This window comes from Macrobrachium nipponense, chromosome 1 (genome assembly GCF_015104395.2).
Source record: "Macrobrachium nipponense isolate FS-2020 chromosome 1, ASM1510439v2, whole genome shotgun sequence".
In the NCBI taxonomy this organism is placed as follows: Eukaryota; Metazoa; Arthropoda; class Malacostraca; order Decapoda; family Palaemonidae; genus Macrobrachium; species Macrobrachium nipponense.
Window position 1 is genome coordinate 9,685,767 of NC_087200.1, and position 20,907 is coordinate 9,706,673.

A 20,907-nucleotide genomic window follows, 5' to 3' on the forward strand; every position below is an offset into this window, starting at 1 on the left:
TTGTAGCTAGAAACTTTGGAAATTTGTGACTCTTTATGACAAAGTCTGTTCGAGAGAGTGTTTGGGCTATAAAGTCTGTTATTTTGTCTTGAGTTCTTTCCTAGAAAGCCTGTGCCAAGAAGCAAGCATTCTGGTTTGGGAGATTAGAAAATCCATTAGTGCGAGAGTTGTTCTAAACCTCACGAGTCACTTGCTTAGAATGTCTAATCATACCCGTGAATTTTTTGCTCAGGAAGTTTTGGTTCTAAAAAGTGGGCCATTTCGAAAGAGTTTTATGCCTGCCAAGGGTATATCTGTTTGGTAAGCGTATTTCCTACAATGTTTATATCTTTGGAGGAGACCATTAGTTTAACCTACGAATTTTATTGGGGAGGTTTTTCAACCGAAAATGTTAACTGTAGGTGATTTTTGTCGGCTGAGTTGGTTCTTCAAAAGTTTGTTGCCTGGAAAGTGTTATTAGTTAGGTAATTTTTTTTTTTTTCGCCTAGAGAGAGATTTTTTGTGAAGAAAGTCTGGTGATCCAGAAGAGAGTTTTTGTTTTGACTGGAAATTATCAGATTTTTTCCCTAAAAACGTGATGGTCTGCAAGTTATTTTGCTGTTAAGTTCTCATTTATTGGCCTAAAATGTTTCTTGGTGTGGGAGGATTTTTGTTTTATAAGCCTTTTAGTGTTGATAGGCCTGCAGAGATTGTCAACTCAGGACCCAGAGTTAATTTTGCCCAGATAGTGGCGTTTATAAGCCTGCCAAGTTTGTTAGTTTGGGGGTCAGAATTGATTCTGTCCAGAAAGTGGTGATTATAGGGCCTACCACGTTTGTTGGTTTGGGCATCAGAGTTGATTTTGCCAAGAAAGTGGAAACTTGTCTAAAAAGCTTGTGATTTATATAATTTTCTAGTGCTTCAGCTTTCTGCCTATAGAAGTCTTTCGTTTTATCTAAAGTGCGTTTTATGTATGGGAAGAGTCAGCTGGATTGTGATCTTAGGCTACGAAGTAATGTCAGAGGGAGAGTTTTTTATATATATATACCAAGAAAGTGTAGCATTTTAGGCACAAAAGACATCAGGTACATAGTATCTTTTGCCTACTAGTACTCGCAAGAATAGACGTTGACTATTCCTTTGAAAATTCTGGATATAAAAAGATGACCATTTCGCCAAGAGTAAGATAAAAGACCAAGATTTAGTTTGTTGAAACTTGTTGGTCTGGCATTAACACATTAAAGGGAGATCTCGATGTATGATGTCTGACAAAAATTAAATTGCAAAAAGTTAACTTTCCATGTAGCTTGGCAATTATTCTGTAGCTCTGAACTGCCGGTCAATAAAAAGCTGCAATTCTTGGTACATCGTAGCCATGTTCCTTTATGTGAAAAATTGTAATGGTATATTCGCGTGCAATATTAAATGGCAGTTTTACATTTTAAGGTCATTTTTAGACACATGGCCTTATTCTGATAAAGCTCAAGCCATCGGGCACCACCATGGTGATTTTGCTACAAGGCCCGGTCGTGTGGACAGGCCTTAAGGCCGGGCCTGATCGGCGGACCTCCCCTCTAACAGGCACACTTGACGGGCAAACCGTCAAATTGCCCGATGGGTCTTGTAGCAAAATCACCATGGTGGTGCCCGATGGCTTGAGCTTCGACCCTGGCAAACGTACATTAACCATATACATTTCTTTTACTGAGCCATTCTTTGCACCATATTCTCTTCTTTTTCTTCTTTTTCATCACGCACACAGCAATTATCATGCTACACAATATCTTCTTTTTTACGGTAGGCACCATGTTTATCGTACCGCACTGAACACACTACTGGCATCGTCGGGCAGGCCCACCTCTCCATCGCCTCACCCGTGTGGACAACATTCACGGGTAAGCCCACCAGAATTTGCCCGTCAATGCCGGAGCACGCCGATCAAGCCTGCTCGTGTGGACAGGCCTTTAATTATACTGGCAATGGGATGAATTTTGTTAAGGCGTATCACACACAACCTAAAATTTTGGCCTGGTGGTCCACGTGTACAGTGAAGGCTGACGACGTTAGTCCGACCTGTTGCCCTGCTGGGGTAAAAAGAAAAAGAAAAAAAGTGGGGAAGGGGAAAAAAAAAAAAAAAAAAAACGGGCAGGGCAGGAGGATAGTAGCTTTGCACGTCTCTGCTGCCATTTACCCGACTCAATCACTTACATTGAATGGTGTCTTTAGGCCTATGAGATAAATTGGTGGCATTTTTGGGAAGGGGGGAGTGCTTCAAGGCGCGCTTGTTCCACCTGAAGGCATTTAAGTCACTTGTCTGCTTTTAGAGTGATTGTATGTGTCATGGTGTGATTAATTGCTTTTGTTGTAAAAGAAGACTATAGGATGACTTAGTAATTTGAAGTAAAATAAAGTTAGATTTTCTTTGGTTTGTTTGTGAAATTCCTGTAGTATATCTTTTGCTCAGACATCTGAGAATATAAATGAACGTTCCACACTTTGAAAATAAATCTTGTAGATGGAAATATCATGTGAAGTGAAAATAGCACCAAATTAAGTAGATATGATTTTTAAAAAGTCTTGAATTAATGACGTGAATTTGAAGTTACTTAGAAATTCAGCTCTGAATAATCAAATATCTTGGTGCATATCTAGTTATTATGCTCAGCCAAAAAAATGCAAAATTTAGTCACTTAAAATAAAGCTATAATTTAAAAATGTAAAGTAAGCAAATATAACGTATGAGGGTGCAGCAGATACGTGATTTTTTAGATATTGTAACTAATCAGCATAAAATGCTGTATGAATATAGAAATAATGTGACGGTAGATTTCTCTGATTTGACAAAATGGCTAAATAATTAAACATTGTATCATTAAATTCACATGGAAAAGTTATTAGCCAGGCAAAGGTATTTGAATGAACGAAACTAATGATAAAAACACAAAGTGGAAATGGATCATTTCAGTGTTCAAAGTTTCAGCTAAATGAGATTTACTTGAAAAATATTGAATTAATTTGAAATGACACATAGAGCATTTCTGCATCAAAAAGGAGCTTACATTCTGACATATTTAGGCTTTTTGCCGTCAGATTTGGCATAAAAAAGGTGATATTTATGGTAAATTGTCATGTTTATAATCATGACCAGATTTCAATTTGGACACAATTATTGAACTTTTGATATCAAACTTGACGTCAAAATGCTGAAAAAACATGTCAGGATAACAAGCTTTGTGAGACTTTCAATGTACTAAGTTATCTCGGTCAAATCCGTATTGAAAAGAATTAAGTCAGTTTTGCATATAAATTCCTCTGAAAATGAGGTTGAATCAGCCTTATCAATTAATATTTACTAGTAAAATCATATTCCCAGCTCTCAAAGTCAAGGAATCTGTCAGGTGTTAAGTCAATGTCAGGTGGCTAATAGTGTCAAGGTATATTTATCTTAGTTACCGTCTCTCCTTATTTGTTCTCCTGTTTTCTATGAAATGTAATTATACCAAAAGTACTCGTTTTCTACTAAGAAGACTTGAGAGAAACTTTTAAAAGACTAAAAATCTCAACTGAAATGGAAACAGAATACCAAAATGGGCGTTTAAAATCCGTAGAGTGTTCCACGAGTCATCCATGGAGAACTGGAGTTGGGAAATTTTGTGGGGTGGGCCATTATACTTAAGGACGAAATTCTGGTGGTTTAAGGTTACGGATTTTTCACGCCATGTTTCACAAGACACTACAGGTCAACCAAAAATTTTTTTTGCCTAAGTACGAAACCACAAAAGTGAACTTAAGTCCAGGTGTAAACCCTTGCCACATCCACCTTAGGCTGAACCTGTACGTTCCAACGTCACCCTTTGGACATTTCGGGTCTAACATATCTCCCCTATTGACATAGAAAACTGGCAGACATATTGGAAAGCATGAAGGAAGTATATACGAGACTTCTTCCCAACTGGCCAGCCGTCAGTTTATAAAACTTATTAATATAATAAGCCCTTTTTTGGGTCGACTTCAAAGTTGGTAACCAACTGTTTCATAACCTCCAGCTGAGGGGGCTCTCCCCCCCTCCACTTCAGTGTTTGGAGAAAAAAAACTTTAACACTATCATTAGTAATCTAACCTATTATATGAATTTATTTTCATGGGTTTAAATAAAAGAATGTCCGATTATATACTGGTTTTTATTTCCTCTTAAACAGCTGGTCTACAATGCTTAAGTAATCCATGACGTAATTTGAAAAGGATGCCTTACCTGTACTAAGTCATAACCATGACGTAACAATACCTCAGCACCTAATGCATGTAAACCTTGTGACATTCCTTGGTCTGACGTCATGAAAAGGTTTCATCTGGCGTAAAAACTGACGTCACAATACCTGAGTCACCTTACGTACCATGACGTAAGGTCTCTTCGAATATAGCTTGTGACTTAACAGCACACTTGTACATTTCGTGACGTAACTGAAAGTGATACCTGTGACGTCACAATATCCTTGCTTACCTTGATGTCATTGTTTGTTTTGTGTGGTGCTTTACGTTGCATGGAACTAGTGGTTATTCAGCAACGGGACCAACGGCTTTATGTGACTTCCGAACCACGTCGAGTGTGAACTTCTATCACCAGAAATACACCTCTCTCTCTCCTCAATGGAATGGCCGAGAATCGAACCCGCGACCACCGAGGCGTGACGCTAATACCATATCAACCACGCCGCTGAGGCGGTTACATACTTTTAGTGACGTATCTATGACGTCATTGAAACAGACCAATACTTGCGATGTCACTTACTCTCGTCAACTAACCTATTTTCAGGTATAGCAACCATATTTGTTTTAGGTGGTTCTTTGGAAACTCAACATTAACCATCCAATGGGGGTCATTTACTTAAATTTGGTGGTCTAACCATAACTTTGGCACTTAAATAAGTGGCACAGACTCTTAACATACCTTCAAATGGGCTCTGCCACTTATAATTAAATTTTACTTCGTACTGTTCACTATTGCTTTTTACTCTTGTACCTGGCACCATCTGTCCTTTTATACATTATCTTATATGTATTTTAAACAGATTATATTTAGTTACCTCAGTAATGTAAATAGTGCTACATTTCTCTCAACCAGTGCATTTTCTTCTCTCTCTCTACCAAAGAACCCCATTTCAATATATGTCAGGTCTTGGTCAATAAAAATATCTATCTATCTATCTATCTACCTATCACGCAGAACCTAAAATGTGGCCTGGTGGTCCACGTGTACGGTGAAGGCTGACGTTAGTCCGACCTGCTGTCCTGCTGGGGGAGGAAGAACTCAGGGCAGGAGGACATTAGCCTTGCGCGTCTCCGGTGTAATTAATTGCTTTTGTTGTAGAAGACCATAGGATGAGTTGTAATTTAAAGTAATATAAATGAATATTCCACACTTTGAACATAAATTAATCTTGTAGATGGAAATATCATGTAAAGTGAAAATGGCACCAAATTAAGTAGATATAACTTTTAATAGTATTGAATTAATGACGTGAATTTGAAGTTACTTAGAATTTCAGTTCTGAATAATTTAGTATTTTGGTGCATATCCAGTTATGACGCCAAGCCTAAAAAATGCAATTGAAATAATTTAAAAGCTATATAATTAAAAATGTAAAGTAAGCAAATCTATAAATATGAGGGTGCAGCACATTTATATACAGCATAAAATGCTGTAGGAATGTAAAATTGTGACGGTACATTTCTCTGATTTTAAGAAATGGAAAGGTTAGCCAGGCAAAGGTATTTGAACGAACGAAAACTAACAATAAAAATATGAATTGAAAAATGGACCATTTCAGTGTTCAGAGTTTCAGCTAAATGAGACTAGCTTGAAAAACAATGAATTTGAAATTGCACACATAGTATTTCTGCATTGGATAGGAGCTTATATTCTGACATATTTCAGCTTTTTGCCGTCAGATTTGACATCAAGATGGCAATATTTGTGGTAAATTGAAGCATATCATGTTTATAATCATGGCCAGACTTCAATTTGGACACAATTATTGACCTTTTGACACCAAACTTGACGTCAAAATGCTGAAAAAATGTCAGGTTAACAATCTGTGTGACTTTAAATATACCAAGTTATCTCAGTCAAATCCGTATTGAAAAAAATTAAGTCAGTTTTATATATAAATACCTCTGAAAATGAGGTTGAATATTTACTAGTAAAACCATATTCCCAGCTCTCAAAGTCAAGGAATCTGTCAGGTGGTAATCAGGTCAATGTCAGTTGGCTAAAATTGTCAAGATATATTTATCTTAGTTACCGTCTTTCATTTTTTGTTCTTCCTGTTTTTCTTGAATTTTTTGTGTAATTTTATACCAAAAACACTCGTTTTCTACTAAAAAAACTTGAGAGAGATTTTAAGACTAGAAATCTCAACTAAAACTGAAAACAGATTGCCAAATTGTGTGTTTAAAATCCGTAGAGTTATCCACGAGTCATCCATGGAGAACTGGACTTGCGAATTTGTTTGTGGGGTGGGCCATTATACTTCAGGACGAAATTTTGGCGGTTTAAATATATTTCACGCCATGTTTCACAAGACACTACAGGTCAACCAAACATTTGCCTAAGTACGAAACCACAGCCATGAAAGTGAACTTAGTCTAGGCTTGTCTTGGTGTAAAGCCTTGCCACATCCACCTTAGTCTGAACTGTACTTAAGTCATTCTTTGACATCTGGGGGTCTAACATATCTTCCCTATTGACATAGAAAACTGGCAGACATCTTGGAAAGCACGAAGGAAGTATATAAGAGACGACTTCTCATCTGGCCAGTCATTTGTCAGCTAAGGAAACCTAATTATTAAGCCCTTTTGGGTCGACTTTAAAGTTGGCAACCGACTGGTTTCATTACCTCCAGCTGAGGGAGCTCTCTCTCTCCCCTTCGGGGCATTGCAATGCTGGCTCCTAGGAGTAAAAAAAAAAAAAAAAAAAAAAAAAAAAAAAAAATTTCAATGTTTGAAATGAATTATCGGTTTGAAGAATAGAACGTCAGATTCTCTCTCGGTTTTTATTTCCTTTCTATATCATTGAACTTCAGAATTCGTACAAGAATGCTTAAACCATAACCTATGACGTCTTGTGAAAAAAGGTTACCTGCATGACTTATGACGTCACCTAATTTAACCAAGCTGGTAAGCAGTGACATCATAAATATGACGTCACCTTTCCCATTGTACCCTGGTCTTTACGTTCTTTCTATGTCATCGACCTGCAGTGTTTGTACACGAATGCTAACGTCATAACTTATGACATGTGAAAAAGGTTATCTACAAGACGTAACTGACGTCACCTTATTTAACCAACCTGGCAAGCAGTGGTCATAACTATGACGTCACCTTTTTAATTTACTTTTAACCTATTTTCTTTGATGCTTTAATGCCATTTTGGTGGAATGTTTCATCTGAATACTTAAGTCAGTTTGGCCTTCAACGGTAATGCAAATCTATTCCTGGCCTTATATTTCTAAAGCTGGCTCTGAATACTTGGTAATAGCTTTAATCTGTTCAACAATAAATTTACCGTGCTGCACATCTACTTGTTTAGGCCGTATCTGAACACTTCAGTACCAGCAACTTCAATTTGTTAGTTACCCTTCTACAGATCAGTTTCTTTATACTTGCATGGACAGTCATCTTTGTAGTATACCTTGTGGACTTTACGTCTTTGAACATGGTATATATTTTCTCATTTTAGCTAATTACATGATAATCCAAATAGTGATTTTTTCTCTTATTTATACAGCGAAACACTGACAAAACTATAAATGAAACGAGACAGACTTGCAAACCGTTTCAAAATTGCATTAAAGCCCTAATCTTCAAAAATATCCTTATCTGCCAGTCTGGGCAACAAATGACAAAGATTATCAAGACACTAACCCTTCACAAAAGCGAAACCCATCCATTATCATAAGACAAGCAAGTGTGGTTTCAAATCAAGAGATCGAAAGTTTCATCCGTGACTCAGCCTGTGGTCGACTAAGTGTACTTCAGCTAGGAAGAACTGGAGTAACTAACAATACTGGTGCTGACAAATGGAACATCTGAAGCTTACAAACAGGTGCATTCAGGAACTGGGCAAGAAAATGTAGTAGCTACCATGCCAAACCACTAAAAATAGTTCAAGTATACAAGCTTATGTTCAAAGACCAGACAGAAATTGGTGTTATCATTGCCACGTAAAAAATGCAGTTTTAATCAGTACTGTATAGGAACAGCTTTGAACCAACAATATCTTCCAAGAATGAGAGTTTTGCTCTTGGAAACAACCTTGGTATGAAGAAAATTAACAAACAAAACTATTAACAAAAGTAACATCTGAAACACACAAAAAGCAGCATTCGGGAACAAACTAGACAAAAAAAATTGACTTCGAAGGAGGGATATATTCCTGCCTACGTAAGATTAAGACGACCAGGCAATGTCAGACATAATGATAGGCACCAGTAACACCTAAAAGATGCAGTTTCAGTCCATACTGTGTAAGGAAGGTTTTCATCTAAAAAAATTGGCCAGCGAATGTGTTTTACTCTGTGAAACCTCTTTACGAAGCAGAATCTTACCACCACAACATTAAGCTGGCTATGTCGGTAAGATAACTGTAAAACAATCCTGGCATGTGAGCTATATTAATTCGTGTTCCAACAGTACCTAAAAGGTTTGAACTAGAAAAAGTATCTGCAGCCAGAAACAAGGACTTTCCTACTGGACTTGACATCTCACTGGGTAAAAACAGTGAACCCAAACCTGCAGCAAAGTGTCATTAACAAACCTGGTAGTGCAAAAATCGAGCCTATACGAAGACCAATGATGAACTGGGTTCAGCATCAGGTAAGGTTAAAACCAGGTTCCCCTTCAATATTTTGCATAGAACTCAAAGTTCTAGCAGAAGGCACAAAGTTACAGAATAGTTGTTGAAAGACTAAATGTCTTCGAGAGGAGGAAGATTCAAATAAAAATCAAACCACAGCTTACTACGAAAACCAATATGGCCAGACCAGTTAATTTGCAAATCCACCTCCTCTGCTGCCTTCTGAAAGCATGAACAGAAACACTAGCAATACATGCAACAATGCTCATTGAATCTTTGTGTCGAGACCTGAAGTTACAAATAAGCATGGTAATGATAGCACTCATGTTATACTCAGAAATGTAGATTGGTGTTTAAACACCTAATTTCTAACTAGAATAAAGACAACATGACTGACTCAAGTTTTGGCAAGAGTAAACTGTCAAGTCCATGAGAATAGGGTAGTGCAAGGGCCAGCAACTTCTTAACAGATGGAAAATACCTAACGATTTTGCCACTCAACAAAAGCTCAGATGTTGTGAAAGTTCAGACCTCAAGGGCAAAAGACGCCTTCCATGTTCTAAGCAGTACACAATCAAGAGAATACAGAAAATGGTAAATCTAATCTGCAAACTATAAAAGGATTCCAGAGACTAAACATGAATTAGCCAAATAAGCCAACCTCCGATGGATAATAAGGGTCTATTCACAATTAAGCACGTTCCAGAACAGCAGAAAGGTGGCAACTTTTGAAGTCCCTGGTCTTCGACTAAGGTTGCAGCCAAATTTCAAACTACTAAAAAATATTGCAAGCAAACACAGAAGGAAAAACTGCTATTGTGGGAAAACAAAGCTATATATGTAGACCTACAGCATACATGGATGTCCATCCTCATGAACACAAAATGCTTCAATGTCTACGACACAACCTTCATGAACATAAGATGTCTCAGTGTCTACAAGACAATCCTCATGAACACAAAATGCTTCAATGTCTACGAGACAAGTCTCATGAACACAAAATGTTTCAATGTCTACAAGACAATAGAAAGCAATGAAAGTGAATTACAAGCTTAGCCTAACTTACAAGAAACAACACTCAAGAAACAGCAGTAGCTATCCACATCACTGTGACGAAGGCCGCAAAAGAGCAAAACTCCAAATAAAAGTTAAAAAAAAAAGGTGTCAAATGAAAGAGTTAGCCAATTTCAAAGGGTACACAAAAAAAAAAAAAAAAAAAAAACAAGTAAGACAAGAGCCTTGCCAATGTACGACAGAAGTTTTCTGAGTCACGAATAGACACAGGGTTAATGTACAATAGGCTACAACGAGCAGGAATCCAAATTGGACAATTTAAAAGACTGACAAACAAAAGTGTTGCTCCATCTCATAGTAGATAAAGCAAAGAGAATTTTCCGAGTAAATCAGGAGCCTGGCAGATGTAGGGCATATTTTCTCTGGCTCGGAAGTAGAGTTTGATAAACCGCAACCCTTCACTGACATTTCATAACTGAAGTTTATAAAGCACTCTCTTTTACCTGTATTTTTACCTGCTTGATTTTAGGGCCAGCTTTGAGAGAGTGCACAAGATTGATCAGGCATTTACAAACATACACAATATTTATTATTTTACAAAAATGACACGCAGTTTTCCAGCAAGGATAACCTGTTCTGTGCGTTGTCTTTGGTTTCCCGTGAGGGAGGAGGCAGCAGCTCCCTCTAGTACAATTTTTCCAAGAGGAGATGCGCAGAAAATGTTCGAGTTTGGTCTTGTTAACGGCTCTAAAAACACCCCTCTAGGCCATCTCCTTCCAGGCAGGGTCCTTCGACTTCCTCCCAAAATCTCTTACGTCTGCTCCCTTGGAGACAATGGTCCAGGCTCTTTGACAGAGTTGAAGATGTGTTTCTTGAGAAGGACGGTTGTGTTGTTGAGCTTCTGATATCCAGGAAGAGAAACCTGTAAAACAGAAAACATACTTTAATATTCAATGCATGTCTGTTATATCTCAACACTACATATTTTCCTATACTTAACACAGCATTTTAACCCATTTCAAAGTACTATTTAAACTGTCTATAAAGATCAGGCGATACATTAGAGAGAAAAGAAGAAAGCTATGGAGAAGTAAGACTGCAGGCAAAAATGTATGATATTCAATGATTTTGACTCTTCTGATATGTGGAATTTATTTTGATATTCACTGGAAACCATAAAAATAAAGACTGAACTTAGCAGAAATCGTCAGAGAGGTTAATAAGTCATATATAAGGAGGTCAAAATAAGCTGACATAAGAATGTGGAATTACTCAGACAAGAACATGAGATCCTGGACAAGATGGGGATTCAGGCAATCAGGTGGTTTGATATTAAAGACACTGAAGAGGATTCTAATTTGTTCTCTAATGCGTCAAGTATGAGGGGGTAAGGGGGACAGTGATAGGAACCTTAAACTGGGGGGGCCCTTTAACCAGGTAGAAAAGTATGCGAGTGTGTTAGAGAGAATCTTACATGAGCAGTTCTTATTCACAGAAAGAGAGAGAGAGAGAGAGAGAGAGAGAGAGAGAGAGAGAGAGAGACTCAAAACAAGTGCCAAAGTCTTTAATTTATTGTTGGTAAATAACTCACCCATGCTAGTATTAAAATTCTTGGGTGTGCCAGCGCAATCCAAACACAGTTTTCTTTAAAAACATTATATTCAAAACCTTGGCTACTCATGAAACCTAGCTTAACATTTCTTTAATGTTTATAGCTGGCGTTACAATCAAATATCTTTAAAATAAAGTCTCCTTTAAATACCATATTTATACAAGAGGGGACTGTGTCAAGGTGTATTCATCTAATAATAACCATGGGTTAGACATAGGTCTAAATCAAATATTATATAAAATTACTTAAGGGAAAACTTTACATTATGAGCAGCATGATTCAATTATGCTTGAAACACCAACACCTACAGCTATATCAAGCTTTGCAAGCTTTGTCTGCACCCTCATTTAATGCCAATGGTGTTATTCCACACTTAAATTTCCCACTGACAAAAGGGTGTCCTTAAGAGCATTTATATTAAGTCGAGACACCCCATTCCTGAACAGACTGACCATCAACCAATTATCATTTCTACGCTGTAATGGAACTGGTCTGATCTTTCTTTAGCAAAAGATCGCACAACTGGAAAAGGAGATGAAGTTGACATCCATGCTGGAGGAGAGAAATAACAGCCGTGTATGTGGAGAAAGAGTTACTTTGACAGCCGTGTATGTGGAGAGAGAGTTGGCAGCCATGTTGGATGAGAGGAAAGTTGACATCCATGTTGGAAGAAAAAAATGACAGCCGTGTATGTGGAGAGAAAGTTGACAGCCATGTATGTGGAGAAAGAGTTGACAGATATGTTGGAAGAGAGGAAAGTTGACAGCCACGTTGGTGGAGAGAACGTCCCTGTTAGGACGGAATGACCAAATGGCGAGAACAGACATGAAAACGAAGACAGTTGAGATTTGAGAAAAAGAAAACTTTCCAGCAGTAAAAGACTAAGACTATCTTGGATTTCTCCAGGTCTACTCATATACCAAAATGGGGTGAGGGTGTCTTTCACAACATGAAACCTAATTCACAAACGTACTTACAAAAGTGGAGTGTATTTTTAAAACCTAATTCACAAGAATAATTACAATAGGGGTGTCAATTTCCCAACATGAAACCAAATTCACAAACACACTAACGAAAGGGAAGTCGGTTTCACTGCATTACACATTCACAAACGTCCTTATTAAAGGGGTTTGTCTATTTCACAACATGAAACCTATTTCACAAATGTACTACTTAAAAAAGGAGCGTATCTATTTCACATGATACTGAATTCACGAAATACTTACAAAAGGCGGGGGATGTCTATTTCACAACATTAAACTTTTCACAACATTAAACCTAATTCACAAAATGTAACTGCAATATGAATATAGATATTTACACTTGAAAACTACAACAGATTTAACCCTTACCAGCAGTGTTCAAATCGGCAGGCAGTACCGTGGGACTACGTGGCATCAAGAACTCAAGACTGGTGTGGACAACAGTGCAGAGGTATATGGCATCAAGGAACCTAACGTTTCAAATCTCACGATACACCTACAGTTGTTTCACTACCGCTGGTAAGTTACAGAAGCCTTGAGGGGTTCAGTTAATTTGATACGTGAGTACTACAGGAGACTCAAAATGCCATTGTTAGCAATGTGATTAGCCAACATATGGCGTACCCTCTCCATTAATACCCACTAACGAGCAACATATCACTGCCTAACCTTTCCACAATATCTCAATAATGCAACCGACCCAACAGAAAGCAAAACATCAACTGCCTTGGAAAAGGCGCCTGGAAAAACAAATCGTATGTGATCTGACTTGAAAGAGAGATGGCAGAAAAGAGGCCAAGAAGCAGGAAAACAAGGGAGGAACTGAACGAAAAAAAACAAAGTACAGGAGAAGGGACTGAAAAACACTGAAAAACACAGTAGAAGATATAAAACAGAGGCTTCAAGCCAGAGCACATAAGATCCAATGGTATATGAACGAGAATAAAGGATACCAATAAGACAAACTATTCCGAACCCATCAGAAAAAAAACTATACAGCCAAGTAAGAGGGGAAGACAACCACCCAGAAATTCCTGGGAAAACATGGAGCAATTTGGTATCACACAGCAAACATGCATCATGGCTCCTGAGGCAAGGTATAAGAAATGGGGAGAATGATACAGAAAGGTTCACAGCAGCTTCCTAAAAAATACAATAGGCAACTAGAATACAGTAAGCTCTGGGATAAGACTAGCAGAGGTTCATCAGTTGATGTTTTGGTTTCTGTTGGGTCGGTTGCATTATTGAGAGATTGTGGAAAGGTTAGGCAGTGATATGTTGCTCGTTAGTGGGTATTAATGGAGAGGGGACGCCATATGTTGGCTAATCACATTGCTAACAATGGCATTGCTAACAATGGCATCAAGGGAACAGATACCCTAATCCAGACAGTAAGAATCGTATCTGGGGACATCAGGATGGAGTTTGGAATTGAAACATGTGCCTTGTTCAACATACAAAAAGGCAAAGTGACAGGGACTGAAGGGATAGCGCTACCAGATGGGAATATCATCAAACGCATAGATAGGACAGGATACAAATACCTGGGAATAATAAAAGGAGAGGATATAAAACACCAAGAGGTGAAGGACATGATCAGGAAAGAATATATGCAGAGACTTAAGTGGACGAAGGTAGAACTCCGCAGCATAGATCATTAAACTAGGGAAAACATGACAATACACAAAACACTACACACAAGAGCAAATACAGACGATCCCTGAAAAGGAATCTAGAAAAACTAGAGGCTGAAGTAGCTCCAGGACTCATGCAGAAGAGTGTGACCCTAGAAACGGCACACATAGTAAGAAAAGTGATGGACTCCTAAGGAGGCAGGATGCAACCCGGAACCCCACACTATAAATACCACCCAGTCGAATTGGAGGACTGTGATAGAGCAAAAAAAAAAAAATAATAATAATAATAATGGAAATAATAATAATAATAATACACAAAGCACTACACCCAAGAGCAAATACGGACAGACTACACATAACACGAAAGGAAGGAGGGAGAGGATTACTAAGTATAGAGGACTGCGTCAACATCGAGAACAGAGCACTGGGGCAATATCTGAAAACCAGTGAAGACGAATGGCTCAAGAGTGCATGGGAAGAAGGACTAATAAAAGTAGACGAAGACCCAGAAATATACAGAGACAGGAGAATGACAGACAGAACAGAGGACTGGCACAAAAAACCAATGCACGGACAATACATGAGACAGACTAAAGAACTAGCCAGCGATGACACATGGCAACGGCTACATATTTACATAAGCGTATTTAAAACAGGTTTGCCAATATATATAATTATTATATATATATATATATATATATATTATATATATATATCTATAATATATATATCGTATTTACATAAGCGTATTTAAAACAGGTTTGCCAAGGTTTTTTTTTATATATTGAACGTTTTTAACAGTTATATAGGGTTTTCTTAGATAAGTTTTTAAAATAGCTTGGGCCATTTATATATGTATATATTTAAATAAAAATTATTATACATTTTTTACTTCGGCTTGGCCAGTTGGTTTAAATAAAAACCCACATTTTTTTTTGCTTTCCCAGCATGGTCGATTTCAACAAAAGCCAACATACATTTTTTACTCAGGAGCTTCCCAAGACAAGTGATCAAAGCTTTTTAGTTTCTAAGTGAACTATTTCTGATGTACCTTAGGCTGGGTTAGGTTAGTACATTTTTTTCAAGAATTAATCCAGGTTGGTTAGGCCTATCCTGAGAATCATTATATTCGGAATTTGTAGATTATTTTCTGACTTTAGATTAATTTTGTTTATTTAGGAGGAAACCGCTTTAGATTTATTTGTGATTTCCTTGATCTTAATAGGTGATTAAACACTTCAAAGGAAAAACCTCGTATAAAAATATGTGTATAATTTCAAAGATTTTACGACTGTTTTAACCCTCACCCTGCAAGGCTGGTAGAGTACGGTACGTTATGGAACGTTTTTCCGTACTTCGTACCTGGCTAAAATACCTTACCGTAATTTTATAACGTACCCTCAATCATTTTTCCGTACCGTACAGTAGTACCGTAATTCCGTACCTTTATCGTACTATAACTGAAAAAAATTCCTCAACATTCATAAAGGCCAAATGTGCATTAGCAGTAATTGCTAAGTGATATATCCAAGCCTAAGGTAAGGTACGGTACGGAATTTGTCCATTTTCTCCGCACCTGAACTGTACCGTACCGTACTTTGGTAAAATTATCGTACCGTAATTCCGTACCGCACATGCAGGCTAAATATCAACCGTACCGTACCGTAACGCCAGGCGCGGCCTCACGCCATCTATAATATAGAATGAGGTATTCTGAAAGGAAACGAGAATAGTCACGATTTGGGGGAGGATAACCAAAGGAACTGAATTGACCAGCCGAAGGGAAATTAAACTGGACTAACTGGAATTGAACTGACGAGATGAAAATATAGTCTAAATGAAGACGAGAATGAAAAAAGACACGAAATTTACATTTCTCTCGTTAAACCAGTACCCGAAAGGTTATTATGCTTCCTCGTATCTACGGCCATGAGCAAATCCCAAGTCCCAACTGGTTTTGCCTATTGACAAGTTAGTGCCTAAATATTCCGCTACTACTAACGTTTCCCGAGGCTGTGTAATAGTGTTTTTTTTTTTTAAATAACTCCTAAAATAACTGATGGATTTCCATGATATCAAAGCAGGGAGCGCTTCATACAATGGCTTAATTTTGGGAAATACTGTGCATTGCCAATTACGTTTCATTAACTTTTTTACTTAAGAAAATTATGCTAAAGCCAGTCTTAGCCACCCACACATTCGCAAAAAGTGATGACGTCCCTCAGTGACGTTGGTATAACGTTTCTTCCCCTGTACCTCCCCATCCCCTGGATTGTTAAACGCTGTTTAACTCCATAGATAATTGTCATATGACCTACCCCAAGCAACACGAAATTCTTTGTCAGTAAAAGTTCAGCATACCTGGTAATGTGATTCGTGACTTAGGCTTTACCTAAACACAAGACCAACCTTTTTAGTATCTTACCCACTCACTTACATTGAAGATCAAGAATAAGACTTATGACAGGAGACGAAAGAAGCCATGCTAACCCTACACTTCGCCACTTCAAGCGAGTGTTGGTAAAGCAATAGAAATATAGTTTTCTTTTAGGTTAAGCCGTAGGACTCATTCTTCCATACAACACAGGTTACTCGATACATCAATTGCCCAGAAAGAAAATAAAATGACAGAGGGCATTGTTTGATATAATTTATCATATCAATTTCACCAGAGAGAGTAGCTGAATTCCTTAGAAGGTAGACTTCTAAAAGATGTTTTCATATAAGGGCATTGACATCGGCCATTTGATAAATTTTGAAATCATTATCTATATATATATATATATATATATATATATATATATATATATATATATATATATATATATATATATATATATATATATATCATAATATATATATATATATATATATAATATATATGTGTGTGTGTGTGTGTTCATACATACATAAGATATATTATATTTCAACCTATAGTTTTATATATTTATTTACGTTATAAGTACCAGTACCTATTTTTGTTACTTAAAAGGTAGGTGACAAATATCATTGCGACTTTGTCACTGGAAATTTATACCAGACTCAATTAATGATCCAATCAACCTTACTTTGAGAAAATCCATTGACATTGTCTACATGCCAAGCTGATATACCTCGTATCAAAGTATTCATTAGCTTTGCTTTTCCAAATAATGTTATCACCAATTGCTGGAAAGCATAGATATATGAGGGATGAAAAAAACAAAAGAAAGAAATGGACACTTATACATTTTACTCATCATCACTCTCAAGGAAAAGATCGTTTTCCTCGTCACTATCAATGTTGATGATGACCGAATCTATACTGTCTTGAATATTATCTGAAAGCCAGTAATCATCTTCAAAATATCTTGATCTCCTGACAGCGCCAGCCCACGTCTCCCCTGTTACAGCAAGCCTGGCTTCTTCAAGCCTGGCAAAGAGATCAGCACGGGTAAACCGCTGCAAATAGGAGCGCACCTGTCGTTTCATACAGCCCCACACCTGCTCGATGGCGTTGAGCTCAGGATGGGCAGTGGGCAAGCGAACCACTTCATGGCCCCATTCACGGATTATATTATCCACAATGTAAACTGGTTTCGGCCGGTTGGCCCTGCATATCTTTAGAAGCTCAGGGCGTGTCGCGTGAGCTGGATACTGTATTTTTCGAGACCTGAGCCAGTTAACCAAATTCTCTTTTTTTCTAGCTGTTGTTGGGCATCCGCTATCTCCTGTCAATTGGCTATGGTATGGGGCGTTGTCTAGCACCAGCACCGAAGGATCCTCAAGCGACGGCAGGAGCTGTGATGTTAGCCACCGAATAAATATCTCTGAATTCATTTCTCCATGGTAGTCGCCGGTTTTATTTTTCGCAGGGAAGCATAAAAATGAATTTTCCTCACAAAAAACCTTTTAAAAGCTGTACCATCTCTCCTTCTCCTGGTGGCACCTGCCGGCTGTAGTGGCTCTGGTGACAGATTGAGAGGTGTCCACCCACTCCTTGCTATGTTGCATTCTCGTCGTAAACCACGTCTCATCGACATACACTACTTCTCCTCCTTCATCACGATGTTGCTGTGAGGGACTAGTAGGAGCATCAGCTCGGCGGCAAACGACGTCCAAAGTTTCTTTTCTTAGGTACATTTTCCGCTGGGATGTTTTGTACTGGAAACCCATGTTATAGAGGATCGCCATACTGCCTTCTCAGATGTTTCTTCAGGAATGATATTTAGCATTTAAGTTCTTCGCTAAAGTGGCAATAGTGAAAATCGCTTAGCAGCAAACATGCTGTGCACATGTCTCCTAATGGAACCAACGGTGAAGTTGTCAAAGACCAGAGTGGCGACGTATTTGATGATGCAGGTGGTGTTTCAGGTGGATGAGGATTCTCTCCACTGTTCACCAACACTCGGACAGCGTTCGGAGTCATCCCCATAGCATCAGCAACTCGTTCACATGGCCTGTAGGAAAAAAAATACATCTAAATAAAAAACAAATATATATATATATATATATATATATATATGTATATATATATATATCTATATATATATATATATATATATATATATATAAAGGTTTTTTGCCACGAAGGAAAAAATGAAAAAGCGAGAAGGCCGAGTACTTTCGGTCCTATTCGGACCCTTTACTGAGGCACGCCTGATTTTACAAAAGACCACCATAGTCAAAAGAAGGCTTAATATACAAACTGACACTACCAGATTAGCATAAGGGCGATCATTTTCACTCTACAAAGAGGAGGAGTCGCCATAGGCTAGCCACACCTTGAAGGATACCGCAGTAAACAAGTGATTCTTCCAGAAAACAGTGCATTTTGAAAACAACACGGGAGCATATACAGTTTAATATCATGAATTTTTACACAAATTTTCCCAACAAAAATTATTATTAATGAAAAGACGAAAGAAAGAGAGAGAGAGAGAGAGAGAGAGAGAGAGAGAGAGAGAGAGAGAGAGAGAGAGAGAGAGAGAGTGAGAGAAAGAAATAATAACTATATACATGTGGGACTAATTTATTAGTTGTTCATTTATTTTGAGGTCCTTCATAAACATCTTACAAATATATGGGTCCAAATGGTACATTCCCAGACTAAGATTTAGGTTGTTTTTATTAGTGATTTATAATTTCCGATTCCAGTAAATTTCTTGAAACATAATCATTAGATCTAGCAATTACCGAGGTATCACCCCAATTAATACAATGAGATTTCATTCAGATGGATAAAACAGTGCATTTGAAGTCTGGGCTGTTCTAACTGAATACATATGCTGCTTAATCCGAACACATAAATTTTTACTAGACTGACCAACGTAAAACGATGAGCAATCCTTACAAGGAATTTGGTAAATGATGTTGTTATTTGTTATGGGACTATTCTTAATTAGCATACCTATCTTTAATGGTATTGTTATAAGAGAACACTACATTAACATTAAACGATTTAAATATTGATTTTATGGTTTCAAATCCACGAAAATAAGGTAATCTAAGTACATTTTTAGGCATTTCTTTTTCATTAATAGCAACATTATAAAACTTTTTATGAGCTTTTTGATAACATAAATCAATTAAATGGTACCGATATGTCGATGATATCTTAGTAGTCTTACCTGGTGGTATCGATGTAAATGATTTACTGTCTAAATTGAATAATTTAGTGCCATCCATAAAATTCACTGTTGAAATTGAAAATAACAATGTCATCCCTTTCCTAGATGTATTTGTAAGATGTTTATGAAGGACCTCAAAATAAATGAACAACTAATAAATTAGTCCCACATGTATATAGTTATTATTCTCTCTCTCTCTCTCTCTCTCTCTCTCTCTCTCTCTCTGGTTCGATACTCTCTCTCCCTCTTTCTCTTGCTCGATATATATATATATTTATATTTTCTTTCGTCTTTTCATTAATAATAATTTTTGTTGGGAAAATTTGTGTAAAAATTCATGATATTTAATTGTATATGCTCCCGTGTTGTTTTCAAAATGTACTGTTTTCTGGAAGAATCACTTGTTTACTGCAGGTATCCTTCAAGGTGTGGCTAGCCTATGGCGACTCCTCCTCTCTGTAGAGTGAAAATCGCCCTTATGGCTAATCTGGTAGTGTCAGTTTGTATATTAAGCCTTCTTTTAACTATGGTGTTCTTTGTAAAATCAGTGTGCCTCAGTAAAGGGTCCGAATAGGACCGAAAGTACTCGGCCTTCTCGCTTTTTAATTTTTTCCTTCGTGGCAAAAAAACCTTTATTTATACATAGCATCACGTTTTATATACTTCGTGATCAAGTTATTCTTATGTATATATATATATAATATATATATATATATATATATATATATATATATATATATATATATATATATATATATATATGGCTAGCAGTATATTGCAATATATCATGTACTTATTAAAGTCATACTTTTCTTACCGATTTATACTAATTTTCAGGCGGTTTCTTTCTTTCTGTCTGTTGTAAATGGTGAAGAGTTTCAGCGCAATTGTAGTTTTGCAATGGCGAGGACAAAGCAACATATTTGCCATGACTAAAGTCGAATCTATATGAAATAGTTCAGAGCTACGTAGTACTACAACTGCTGCCGATGATTACCTTGGATGTACTAAAAGGGCTCTGAGGTAGGAGTCGAAGTCGGTGAAATTATTTCTGAATCCTGCTCCAGTCTTGCCCCAATAACATCATTCCAAATATAAAACTCTCTCAAGGAAATTTTTTTTTTTCTATTTCTACTAATGTTTTTATTTTATTTTATTTTATTTTATTTTTTGTTTTTTAGTCGCAAATCTAAAATTTGTAGGAGTCCGAGTAGAATAT

The 20,907-nt window shown here is 37.2% G+C and overlaps 1 protein-coding gene across 1 annotated transcript in view; it reads right to left on the minus strand.

The window, feature by feature from the left end:
- The window catches only part of LOC135220089 (integumentary mucin C.1-like), a 46,268-nt gene that overhangs the window by 23,710 nt on the left and 1,651 nt on the right, over positions 1-20,907 (minus strand). The window lies entirely within an intron of this gene.